This window comes from Ammospiza nelsoni, chromosome 14 (genome assembly GCF_027579445.1).
Source record: "Ammospiza nelsoni isolate bAmmNel1 chromosome 14, bAmmNel1.pri, whole genome shotgun sequence".
NCBI lineage: Eukaryota > Metazoa > Chordata > Aves > Passeriformes > Passerellidae > Ammospiza > Ammospiza nelsoni.
The window spans coordinates 11,700,186-11,712,390 of record NC_080646.1 but is presented as its reverse complement, the minus strand read 5'-3'; the positions used below and the strand labels follow the sequence as shown (position 1 = coordinate 11,712,390).

At 42.9% G+C, this 12,205-nt stretch overlaps 2 protein-coding genes across 3 annotated transcripts in view; one reads left to right on the top strand and one right to left on the bottom strand.

Annotated features, from left to right (window-relative positions):
- Positions 1-12,205, top strand: part of GLDN (gliomedin) — a 113,530-nt gene that overhangs the window by 18,059 nt on the left and 83,266 nt on the right. The window contains exon 1 of one of the 2 annotated variants that reach the window (XM_059481954.1): positions 1,672-1,719. The exons of the other annotated variant lie outside the window; for it this stretch is intronic. The gene's annotated coding sequence lies outside the window, so the exon portion shown is untranslated. Of the gene's footprint in view, positions 1-1,671; positions 1,720-12,205 lie in introns of those variants that run through there. 2 annotated transcript variants of the gene reach the window in all.
- Positions 1-12,205, bottom strand: part of TNFAIP8L3 (TNF alpha induced protein 8 like 3) — a 44,419-nt gene that overhangs the window by 25,547 nt on the left and 6,667 nt on the right. The gene's annotated exons all lie outside the window — the stretch shown is intronic.

Below are 12,205 nucleotides of genomic sequence, written 5' to 3'. Positions count from 1 at the left end.
GCTGTAATGCTGCTGTTTCTTAGCAACCATGAAAGATATGGTAAAGGATGTGAGACAGAGACCCAAATAACATCATTTCCAGGTTGAGAACTTCCACCTAGACTAACCTATGAGTGGGACAGTAAATTAATTTTAAATTTCCATTTCCTTACTTCAGTGCTATGTGCCTTTTTAGGCTCTTGACAGTTTTTCCCAGTCCATGATGACAGGTAAGCATTTAACTTCCCCAGAGCTACTCCAAAAAAACTTGTAAGGCCTAATTAGAAAAATATTTCCTGCATTATTCCCATGTGATGACTTATGTCTAGCACTAATTCCTCACTTGATGGGAGTTCTACCAAACTAAAGCTGCAAGGTTAGGCCTTGCTTCAGTGTTACACAATAAACAAAAATCTATTTTATTAGTAGCAAATTGATAGTAGGTAATTATGTTTTTCCTCAAAATCTTAATAATGTTTTTTGAGCATTTAAATTGCCTGACTCTGATCTGAAGATACTTTTTAATATATTAACCAGCTTTATACTACAAGACAATTCTGTCAATGCTTTTCAAAACTATTGACAGAGTTTAAAATGTCTGACCACTGAAAGTCCAATTAAAAATCAAATTCCTTTAATATTTGATGAATCCTTTTATGACTTGCTATGTATCTCTACTCTGTGGTTGCTGCTTCCATATGATGATGTCAAAAGTGCAGATTTAATTTTTACTCTGGAAGAAACGGAAGATTGGTTTCTGTGATCCTATTTATATTCTGCTTTTGAACACAGGAATGACTGATGCAGAAAACCAAAAGACAAACTTTGAAGTACCAAAGTAGGACAAAACCTGGTGGCTCCAACTCAGATGAGGCAGGTGCCCACGTTTTGGATTGTGTGTCCGAGGCACACGGGGTAACACCGCCAGCCCTGGCAGCTGGGAAAGGGATGAGCTGCCCTGGGAGGGATGGGCTTGATGCAAGAACTGGGGGTCTCATGGGTCACCTGGGGGGCACAACCCCTACAGGATGCATGTGGCACTCACATTTGCTGGAAAAATCCCTTTGCCCGGGATTTTCTCCTGGGAAGCTGAGAAACCTCAGAGAAAAAGGAAAACATTAGTGATCTGATTTGCTTCTCCTGTGTTTTGCTCCTCTGGAATGTGTTTGGAGATTGCTTACCACAGGTAATTTTTTCATTGGATTCTGGTGTGTTTTGACTCAATGGTCAATCAGGGCCAAACTGTGTTGGGACTCTGGAGAGAGTCACAAGTTTTCATCCTTATCTTTTTAGCATTGTGTAAGTATCCTTTCTGTATTCTTTATTATAGTATCTCTTCAGATAATATAATAAAATATTAACTTTCTGAGAACATGGAGTCAGATCCATAATTCCTTCCTTCACTGGGGCAAATACAACAGATGCAGAACAGTGTCTGCACCACCACTGTGGTCAGCCTGTGATGGCAAATTTACCGGGCACCAAGGGCAGAACAGGGATGCCAGCCCTTTGCCAGCCCTTCTGCACTGGCACCTTCCTGGGACAGAGCACAGACCCAAACACATTAGTGCTGTCCCCGCTGCACCAGGTGTTTCCCATCGGCAGAGCCAGGGCTGCACTGAGCAGCTGCACCTGGGGCTACAAGAGTGGGAGAGGCAGGGGAGGGGGTTATTCCTGCAGGGAAGGCTGGGGGAGAAGGTGGCTGTGCAAGGCTGGAGCACGGGACACGCAGCTTGCACGGTGAGTGAGCAGCTCCTGGCTGCTGCTGGTTCTTTGTCTTCTTGCTTGGGGCTGTTTGTTGTGAGAAATTGCTCTGCTGGTATCACAATGCACTCAGTTGTCGTTTGGGGTTTTGCTGCTGTGAGATGTGGTGTGCTGGGCTGGAAGGAGCCCTGGTCCCCCTGGGGGCTGCTCTGCCCAACAGTTCTTGGGACCTACAGGTAAAACCTCTGTGAGAGAGGGTGGCCTTGTCACAGCACCCCAGGTCTGCATAGGGCAGGCTTTGTGCTCCTTTTTGCTGCTCTGGCAGCAGGTACAGGCGGAACCTGGGGCTGTCTGGATTGGTGATGAAGTTTTGTTTCATTATCTTGTGGAACTGAGAATGGATACAACTACTTGTATGAGTTTTTCATTGTTTTTGCTGAAAGAAGCTAAATGTAAAAATCTGACTTTACAGTTTTTTATTCATACATTCATAGTGGTGTCTGGCAGGGCATTTGGCAAAGTTCTGCAAGAACCAAGGAGTCAATTCCCCTGGCACTGTGTGTGGTAACACCTCCACCAGCCAGGCTGACTATGGGTTTAAAGGACACCTCTTCACTCTCTGACTTTAAAAGGAAATCTAGTTTGGCAATGTTTGGAGTCTTGCTTGTTTAGATTGTGTGGTTTTCTTTTTTGTTGTGTTTGGTTTTGGCTTTTTTGTTGGTTGGTTTTTTGCCATTTTAAAGCAGAGATATTAATTAGTAGTCTGAAAAAAAAAGAGAGGAAACCATTGAATTAATCAGTACAAATAAGTACATTCTCCATGCTCAAGAGGAGTTCACAGAAAGGGTATTTTCTTGTAGAGCAAGTTTACATGGTCCTTGGGAATACTGTTCTATTATCATTTTACCTGCTTTCTGTTGAGCTACTTTATTTTCCTCTAGAAGAGCAATGAATGTGTATCTCCTTTAATATTCAAATGCACATCACCAAGGCTTGATAAGTTTATTTCTGGTAGCAGCATAGCTGAACATGATACCACGATGCCAATCACTTTGTTATAGTAGTGTTGTTTGTGCATTGCACTTCAGTAACTTTGCTCTGATGTGCTTTTCTTGTACAGCTCAGAGAGACTTTGCAGCTCTCCCCCTGAGAGGAAAAATTACTTTCCTCCTTGTCTTCCCTCTAGGCAATAAAACTTCAGAAAACCTTTTTTTTTTCCTCCCCCTCTTTCAGTCTGTTTACATTTTTCCAGGGAAAAGTTAGAGCACTATGAAATAAGGACTAAGGCTAACTATAACTCATAGGTTCTAACATTCCTTTTTATTTCTGGTTAAAAATCAGATTCCCAAGACAGATGGTCTGTTTAGTCTATCTTGGGTCACTTCAGGAATAGGTCTACTTTAGTAACACTCTTTTTTCCTGCTATGTATAGCTGTGTTATAACAAGATTAAAATAAAACCCCCAGATGTTTAATGTATAAAATGACATTGTCTAGTTTGACAGAAAGTGTGTCTGCTCCTCAGCACCTACACTTGGTACTCATTTGTCTCCTGGCCTCACTGCTCTGCTGAGGTCTACATCAATGTATAATCAGTCTGTAGGCTGGAGTAGATGGTGACTTTTTAATTAAAATCCATCTTCCTATTTTTTCAGTTGTAACTTATGCTTACTAGCAGCACTTTGTGGGTATTAGTCCAGTTGCATCTACAACTACCTGTGGGTGATACATTTTGCTATTAATGAAGAGGGGGAGGTTTGCCATGAGGTGTCAATAGTGGCTATAGGGTATGGAGGTACCAATGTTATTGACAGACCACCAGGTACAATCTGTGATGACTGGGACTGGCTCTTGTGCTGCCTCCAAAGCCGGCTGGCCCAGCAGGTGGCTGCACCTGGCTCCTGCAGGGACATTGGCTCCCAGACAGGTGAGGCCAGGCCAGGCTCCAGGGCAGTGCCTGCTGCAGCACCCGAGGTGATGCTGGCAGGAATCAATCTGGGGAGATGAGAATGGGTTGGGAAAGTGATCTGACAGCATGGGGTACACCTGATCTCATGGCTCAATGCCAGCTATGGTTTTTTGGCTGCTGCAGACTGGAGGATAAGAATATTTGAGTATTTTTTTTTCATCTGTCTTTAAGATCCTCTGCAACTGAACTGTCTGCATTTACACCTTGGAAAGCAATGCTTGTGTTAAAATCACCTGCAGTGTCATTAGGTAACTGATCACTGAACGAGGTGCAGCTGGCAAGGGCTGTTTGCTCCATCCTAACATCAGCCAATCCACACAGCTATTAACTGAAGGAATTGTACCCTCCAGAACCATTGGAGGCTTTGTCTAAAAGGCTATCAGTGTTAAAATGAGATGGAGTTAAGGAATGAGTTTTGGCGAAGTTTATTCTGTGTGCTCACATGGAAAGTGAGTCAGGTTTGGTGTAAATAATGGTTGTTTACATCACTGAGCTAAAGCTTTGAACTTCTGTGTATTGTTTCAGTGCCATAGAAACCTGTGGGTGAAGGGAAAAAAAAAATATAAATCATCTAATCCATTCCTTTCTCTGATAAGGCTGCCAGGCTAGCAGAGATAGTTGTCTGCTCTGTTCCTCAAGACCAAGGTTCCCTCTCAGTGGCTGTAACTCTGATTTTCCCAAAGTCAGGCTGCATCTCCCTGGCTGCGAACCTGCTGAGTGCCTCTTGTCCCTCCAGCAGACACTGATCCCCTGTGCAGTAACAGGGCTCAGCATTCCTCCAGTATGTGTGACTGTGGAAAATGTTGTCTTGCCATGATTTCATTTCTAGGTTAAATAAACTGATCTTGAGAAGTGACAGAATGAAAATAACATTATCCACTACAGCTGCTCACTAGGAAGGGCTCAACCTGTGTTTCGACAGGCAAGGTGACTCTCAGAGCTCTGTTAAAGAAAAGCTGTGTTTGGCTGGAGCTGACTTTGGAATTTGTTGTATTTCAGGCCAGATTTGTTGTATTTCACCTGGCTTTGTAGAATTTGAGGGTTAGTGCCAGGTCACCAGATCCTGCGACCTTTGAACAGGACTTATTGTTTCTTGCGCTGAGGCACTGCCTGAGATGAGGCAGCATTGGGCAGATGGTTTCAAAGCACAAATTCACACCCCAGGAAGCCCGCTTCCTGCAGGGAAGCCTTAACAGACAGGACTGGAAAATGTCCATATTCCTTGGCCTGCACACAAGGGAGCTTGGCAGCAAGCACCTCTTGGGAAGAGGATTGTGTAGGTGGGTTATGTATGTGGAGTCCACACAAACTCCTTTATGTGCAAGAACTGAAACCTGGGCTGCAGAGCAGGTAGTGGCTCTCTGTGAGGTGGGAACACTTTTCCCTGTGGCTTACAGCAGGTTTCTCATGGATGATGGAGTGTTACACCATGGTGTGGGCACAAAGGCTGTGCAGGAAACCCTGTGTCCAATCACTTGATCAGGATTTTTCTTTTGTGCTTGATCCCACCTTGCAAAGACTTGTATCACAGAATACAGCAGCAGTCATCAGCAGGATAATGCTGCCAAACCCCTTCTGGTAAATTCTCTCTGGGTGAATGGCTTTCCTTATTTCAGAAAGAATATATTAAAGGGAAAAGCAAAACAAAGTAACACAGGGTAACTTCAAATTGTGGGGTCTGTTTTGATTCCAAACATATTTTCACTGCTAGAAAGCAAAACAGTTGGAATCAGAAACAAATGGGGAAATGGAGGGGAAAAATGTGTGCTCCCTTTAGCTCAACTGATAAAAATATGAATTGTCTACTTTTGCTTGTAACATTGCTTTGTCTCATGATATGCAGTAGCACTGTTTATTGAAAAATATAATTTCAGTCATCTGATTAATGTGACAAAAAGTCAAATTGGTTAAGATAAAGTAGTGTACAAACTGCAGTCTTTTTCATAACTGAAAGTCCTTATTGAATGCATATGCATCTTTCACATTTGAGATGTGTGAACTGCAGAAGTGCAGATTTCTTCTCTGGTAGGGAAGGAAGCCCTCTGATAATACACCTATAAAAGTACCACGAGGGACCATGCCTGCATTGATATTAGTATTTACATGTTGTTCATAAAACATCTCAGGGTTCTCACTGCACAAGTGTAATGAAAGACATTCCTCATCTAAAAATAGTGAAGGTAAAAACAGACAAAGAACAGGAATGGGAGGAGAAATAGACACAAGTGAAAAACTTGCTTAAGGCTGTCATTAAGATCCTGCTGACAGCCCAGTACTTTTTCCACCAGATTTTGAAAAGTCATCATATGGGAGGTTGCACAAAGAAATTAGCCCAGTATCTTTACAGTGTCCTTAGATTTCCAGTTTTACTTGCTTTGAAATTCAGGAAGGTGTTATTTAACAAAAACCTAAAGCTGCAAGGTGTATTTTGAAAGATATATAGATTACAGATGCCTTTACAATGTACTAAATTGGTTTAATATGAATACAGTGTTATTAGTGCACAAACTTAACTGGGATGTCACACAAAGAAAGGATTCCTGCCACTGTGTTTTTTTTGGGGTTTTTTTTGTTTGTTTGTTTTTTGTGTGTGTGTTTGGGATCCTTTTTATGAAGGAAAAACTTATTTGGAAAAAAAGATAGAAAGAAAATATCCAAATGAGGATGTGAAAACATGGCAAAGCCTCTCAAATATTGCCATTCTCTGTTACTCTGCATGTCTGTCCCTGAGTACTGTTAGAACATCTCTGAATTACATAAACCCCCAGTCAGCAATCCATCTGTTGAGATCTGACACATCCATGCACATCCTGCACTTCCTAAACCCCTTCGGTGCAGCCATCTAACATTTCTTGTGATATCTGCTCTACCTAAATAACTGCTGCTGCAGAATCAGAATGGCTCAGGCAGCCCTGTCCCAGGATTAATTTTTATTTGCTATAGACAACATTCTGGCTCCCCTTTGGCATCATGAAAGCTGGGTGTCTGTGAGCCCAAGTGGAAGTAACTTTAAATACCAATTTTGTGTGTTTGTGTTCATATTAACTCCTTTGTGGTGTGTCTGCTAAAAAGAAAAAGAGAAGGAAAGAATCGAGTAAGAGCACCTGGACCAACTCCTCCCACGGTCCATGTCTGCCACCCTCAAGGGCTGAGTGGAAGTTACAGAAGGTCTGCATGCAGGATTTCCCCCAGCAGCAGCAGAATGATTCCCTAGGGATGCAGTTTCCTGGCCATGGTGTGCCTGGGGCAGCTCTGGAGGGCAGGGACTGCTCTGTCCCCACTGGCTCTGCACTTCTGATGGCACTACCATGCCCTGTGGCATTCTGTCCTCCCCAGAGCTGTTATTCCACACTATACATCTCAAGAGTTGTGGAGGCTACACCTTCTCTGGCTTATTGTGACATTTATTAAAAATATTCAGAACTCAGTGTCAGCTACTGATGTGTGTGCAGCTCCCACTGATGGTAACAGGGAATGGTGATCAGCAGAGTGAAAAACTTGAGCCGGCAGGATAAACGACTTCCACTCTGCACAACTCTGTTCTCTTTACTAGGTGTTTCTGATGTTCTGTGTGTTCCTGTGCAGGAAATTGCTTTTTTATTGTTTGTCCTCCTGCCTCCCTGGGGATGGTGCTAAAAAACCTCCTGAAGTCTGTGACTTGAAAGTCTTCAGATTTCCTTCTATATATAGCATTTCCTTACTTAGGGGAAATCTTTTTTGTCCACTTTACATATGTATAAAAAAGCTTAGTTATATTCAATCACGTGCTGTTTGTATAAAATATGTTTTCAACTCAAAAAATGCTAGACCAAGGCAAGCTTCAGACCAAATGAATTCAAGTAGATAGCTGTAAAACTACTTCAGCAACAAAATTGCTGTGAGCTTTATGATCTCATATGTATTTTTATCACTTTATCATAGTAAAGAAACCACATTGCTTTAAAAGCAAGCTAAGTACTTATTTAAAGATTTGTTTTCAATCTCTTTAATGGCATATGAGCAGAGTTTGTATTTGAGTCAGTGATGAAGTGACTAAGCATAGGCCTTAACCGTCCCTAAAATAATGGCCATAAGAAGTGTATCCACTGCCTTAATGCCTGTAAAAGAGAGGAAAAAAGGGAAGTATTCCAGAATTGGTTGTTTAACATAATGCCATGCATGCTATCTGAATTCCATCAGAGGAGGCTACGAGGAAAAAGGAATTATAAATACAGAAAAGTTTCTTCAGTGGCAAGTATATAATTATTTTTTAAACAACCCCTTGCAGTCTGCATGGGTTATTTGCTGTGTCTAGTCATGCTTTATTTCAGTGCTCAGCCAGGGGTGTTCCACGTGCACACTGCTGCTTGTCATTGACTGCTGTAACTTCAAGGAAATTAAATTCTGTTCTACCAAAATATGGAAAACACTGAATAATCTCTCCCCCACCATCACCCCAAGTTCTCTTCCTACGTGTCACATGTCTGTTCTTTAATGCAACTCAGCTGTTGCTAAGGCACCACTTCCCTCAGCAGGTCCTGGAAGGTAAATACAGAGCTCAGCCGGAGCAGGGCACCTGCACCCACCCTGCAGCCATGGATGGCAAAGGCACACAGGGCCTGGGCAAGCTGAAACAGGCCCTGGCTGCAGGATGGGGATTGCCCTGCTGCCCTGTGCCAGGCCACGGGGAGGGCAGGGCTGTGCCTCCCTGTGTGCCAGGCAAGGCTGTGCCCCTCGCTGGGCACTCACAGGGTGGTGCTGACCCAGGACATGGCTTGGACAGAGCCAGCAACCCAGACAGAGGTGCTCTGGTGGGAAATGGGGACCCTGCTTCTGGGAACCTTGTTTCTCTCCCCCAGTGATGGAAGGTGAAACCTGAGTGTCAGGGTGGCTGCTGACCCTCCAAAGGGCAGAATGGGCTCAGTTTTAGTTTGAATTAGCTCAGGGCAGTCAGTAGCAGAGTGGAAGGGTGGATGTGGCCCTGTGCTGGTGTTCTGGTGAGGCTGTACCCACCTGGCAATCCCTGGGCTTCAGCCCTTCCCCTGAAGCCTCCCTCAGTGCTCTCATTCCTGTGCTCTCATCCCTGTCTTATTAGCAGAAGAAAATCCAAATAGACATTCTCGTCCCAAGTGAAGATGAGTTTAGTTTACAGAAGCATATTTTGCCTTTGTTGCCTTTTCATAGCTGTTTAAAGCTTCTGATTGCTTTCTAGAGGCAATTTCTGTGAATGCTCTTCTAATATTTTTTAAATGAAAGCATATTGTCACTTTTGAATAAATATAGATTTGTTACCTTGTGTGAGGGAGATCTGCATGCTGTGATTCAACACAAAACTCTACAAAATGCTCTGGTTTCCTTTATTCCTGGTAGTTAAGCTCTATCAGTAGAAAGCAGTGTCCTCCTCTGACCTCCTTTGATCAGTGCCAGTCACAGGCTGCTGTGTCTGGTGACAGATGCAATTCTCCCCTGAACCTGTTACTCAAGCCCAATGATTTGAACTTATAGGGGTGAAGATATACTGTTTCTTTAGGGAGTTGTTCATTCAGGAATGCATTCTGGAAATAGCTGGGAAGCCCTAGTGAAGATGCTATGTGTTCTCACTTTTTGGAAAATATTGCAGCTACCTGTTTCAGTATTTCAAAATCAAATTAACTTTCCTGATCCCACTTGGAAGCCCACTGTCTGTACTTTTTGTTTGCCAGAAGAGGCATGTTAGTTCCTGTTTCTAGAACCTTTAATTACAATGCCAAGTCAATATCTTACTTCCATCAATTTCCCCTTTCTTGAAATATAACCTAACAGCATTTATTCCCTTCTTTTAGTGGTAGAAATCATAAACCCAAGAGCATTTGAGAAGAAATGAGTTAAGGAACTAAAATCAGATCAATACTGGAAGATTTGAGGCTTGAGGAGGATATCATATTGGCTAGGACAAAGAAAAGTGAGAAATCAGTGAAGTGCTAGGAAGATGTGGGTATCTGGAGAATGGACACAAATTGTTAGTGTAAGATATGAGGTTAGATAGGAAAAGAGAGAATTTACAAGTGTTCTAGAGGTTAGAAGATGGAGAATGTAGCCAAAATGTGGGTGCCTGCCTTCCTGCAAGAGCCTTGGCCTCTTTGGTGGCAGGGGCAGCCCAAGCAAGGGTGCAAGGAAACTTCAGACCTGCCTTGCCCTCTCCATGTGCCTTTCCTCAAAGCAGGAGGAGTCTCTGCCTGTCCTCTCTCACTGCTCCTGATGGACTGCAAACATCCGTTTATACCAGCACAAGTTATGTGGCAACACAATACTGAAAGTGGCTATTTTCTGTCTGTCCCCAACTGTCTAGGCTTTCAAACTCCTAGCACAGAGTAAAATCAGCAAGTTTGAGAAACTTGTGCAGAAGTGAATGACAGCAACTAGTTAAGAGCTCTAGCTCACAGTTTGGCTTCAGAAGTACAGGAGATATCCAGGTCTGGAGGATAAACAGATGCCAGCTGATTAACTACTCAGTATTGGGACTGCTTTAAACCCTCTGGCTTCTGATTTAATCCAAACTACAAAGTTAAATCATGGAATTGTGGAAAACATTGGTGTTCATCTGTCCTTGAGACAATTTGTTCTTGGCTTTCCATCAGTTCTGTCTGATTTCTGTAAAGGGAAGTGCTCTACAGAGAAATGCCAGTGGTGACTGTTTTGGATGAGTGTACAGGTCTGGGGGTTTGGGGTGGCTGTTTTTGTTTCTTGTTGTTGCTTTTGCATTTGTTTGTGGGTTTTTGATTTAGGGAGAGGAATGGACAGGGCTGCAGGCAGGAGCAAACTCTCTTGGGGCTGCATCTGCCCCAAGGATGGAAAGTGTTACATCCTTCTTAGGCAGGATAATCTGACCTTTAAGAACTGGTATAGAAATAGACTCTTAAAAACAAATGCAGGGAAGAGAGAAGCCACAGGAACCTCAGCTGAGGTCAGGCTAGATTCAAACACCAGAAATTTCTGATAGGGGTGAGGTTTTAATCACTGAACAGAAACTTCCTCTCAGGTATATAGACCCTGGTGTATTTAAAGAGCAGTGGTCAGTCCAAAGGGATAAGAACAGTATATTTTATACACTGGCATGTACAAAATTTGTGCAAGTGGTTTTTATGTATACTTAGGCTTGAACTTTTTTATCCCATTCTTAAACCTGTAGTTCCAGTCAATATTTTTCCTCACCAATTCTTTATCACTTTCTAATTAATCCAGTAGCTATGCATCATAATGACTGCACTGATTACTTTTGTATCTACTAGTAAACATTCTTCCTAACAGTGGAGATGATTAATGTATAAAAATAGTGAGGTACCAACTATAACTTGCTTTGAAGTGAATGTGAAGGTCATTCTTGATACCTTTAGCCTACTTCCTTCTCACTTCTGGGAGTCAGAGGGAAATGATGCACAAAACCACAAAGCTAAAATTAAATGCAAGTAAACAAAAGCTACAGATATTCACCTGGCATAACACTATATGACACAGAGCTTTTGCTGAAAAAATAATCTGAAAATAGTTATCTTAATTAAAAAAACTAAAAATACCCCTGACTTGAAAAGTCTAAGAAACCTGTATTTGTTTGATCTGCATCTGTCAGTGATTTGACCATCTAAACTAAAGGCTCTAAAAGTAAATGGAAAATTATGTGGAAAGGAAGCACTAACACAATAATAGTGTTAATACATTTCTTCAAAGAAAGAATTTAGCTTTTCCTGCAACACAAACTGCTTGCATAAGCAAAGTTAATGCCAGGAATGAGATGGTGATAAGTGAGGTACTATGCTAACTTTTGCTATTAGTGTTTCAGAAGATTGTCTTTCATGTTAAGCTAGCACTAGTCAGAAGGCCTAGGAGAATGTCTCCATGGTGAAGTGTTTGTTTCATAGATGGAACAATCTTCCTGCCCTAGTTTGTGGTGTTGCATCAACAGATGTCAGCCAAAAAACACACCTGTACAGAGGGACTGGTCAGCCTGTTCCTCTGCAGAAAGGCTGAGCAGAGCCAGCTGCTCAAACCTGACATAAACCAGCATCTGCACCAAGGAGGGATCAGTGACCCCTGGAAAGACATCCAAGTGACTCTTGCTCTTTCCCAGCCTATTTTGTTAAAGATGTCTGCCTTAAAGAGCAGAAAAACTCACTGGCTACCAGCCCATGTCTGAGCTCAGCCTGGCTCCTCAAGATGATGGCTTGGCTATAAAGCTGTAGTTATTGCAGGGAGTCTCAGCCTCCCATGAATCTCCCCCAGCTGCACTTGTCAGCCCATGAGATGACCTCCCATAATGTAACTGGCAAAGAGTTTTCTGCAGGCAAACAGCAAATAACACACTTTTAATTGGGCAGGGCTCCAAACCCAGGTCTGAGCCCAGGGAAGCTGCCCTGAGCAGGGTCCCTGAGCAGGCACCAGGGGCCACAGCAGAAGTGAAGAGCCTCTGCAGCCTGCTCTGACCACAGGGTCTCTGTCTGCAAATACACCAGCACAGACCCTTTTGTCCAGGCATTGTCCTGCCATCTGGATACTGCCTGAATTCTTTCCCACACTCCAAATGTTGTTTAATTCATACTGG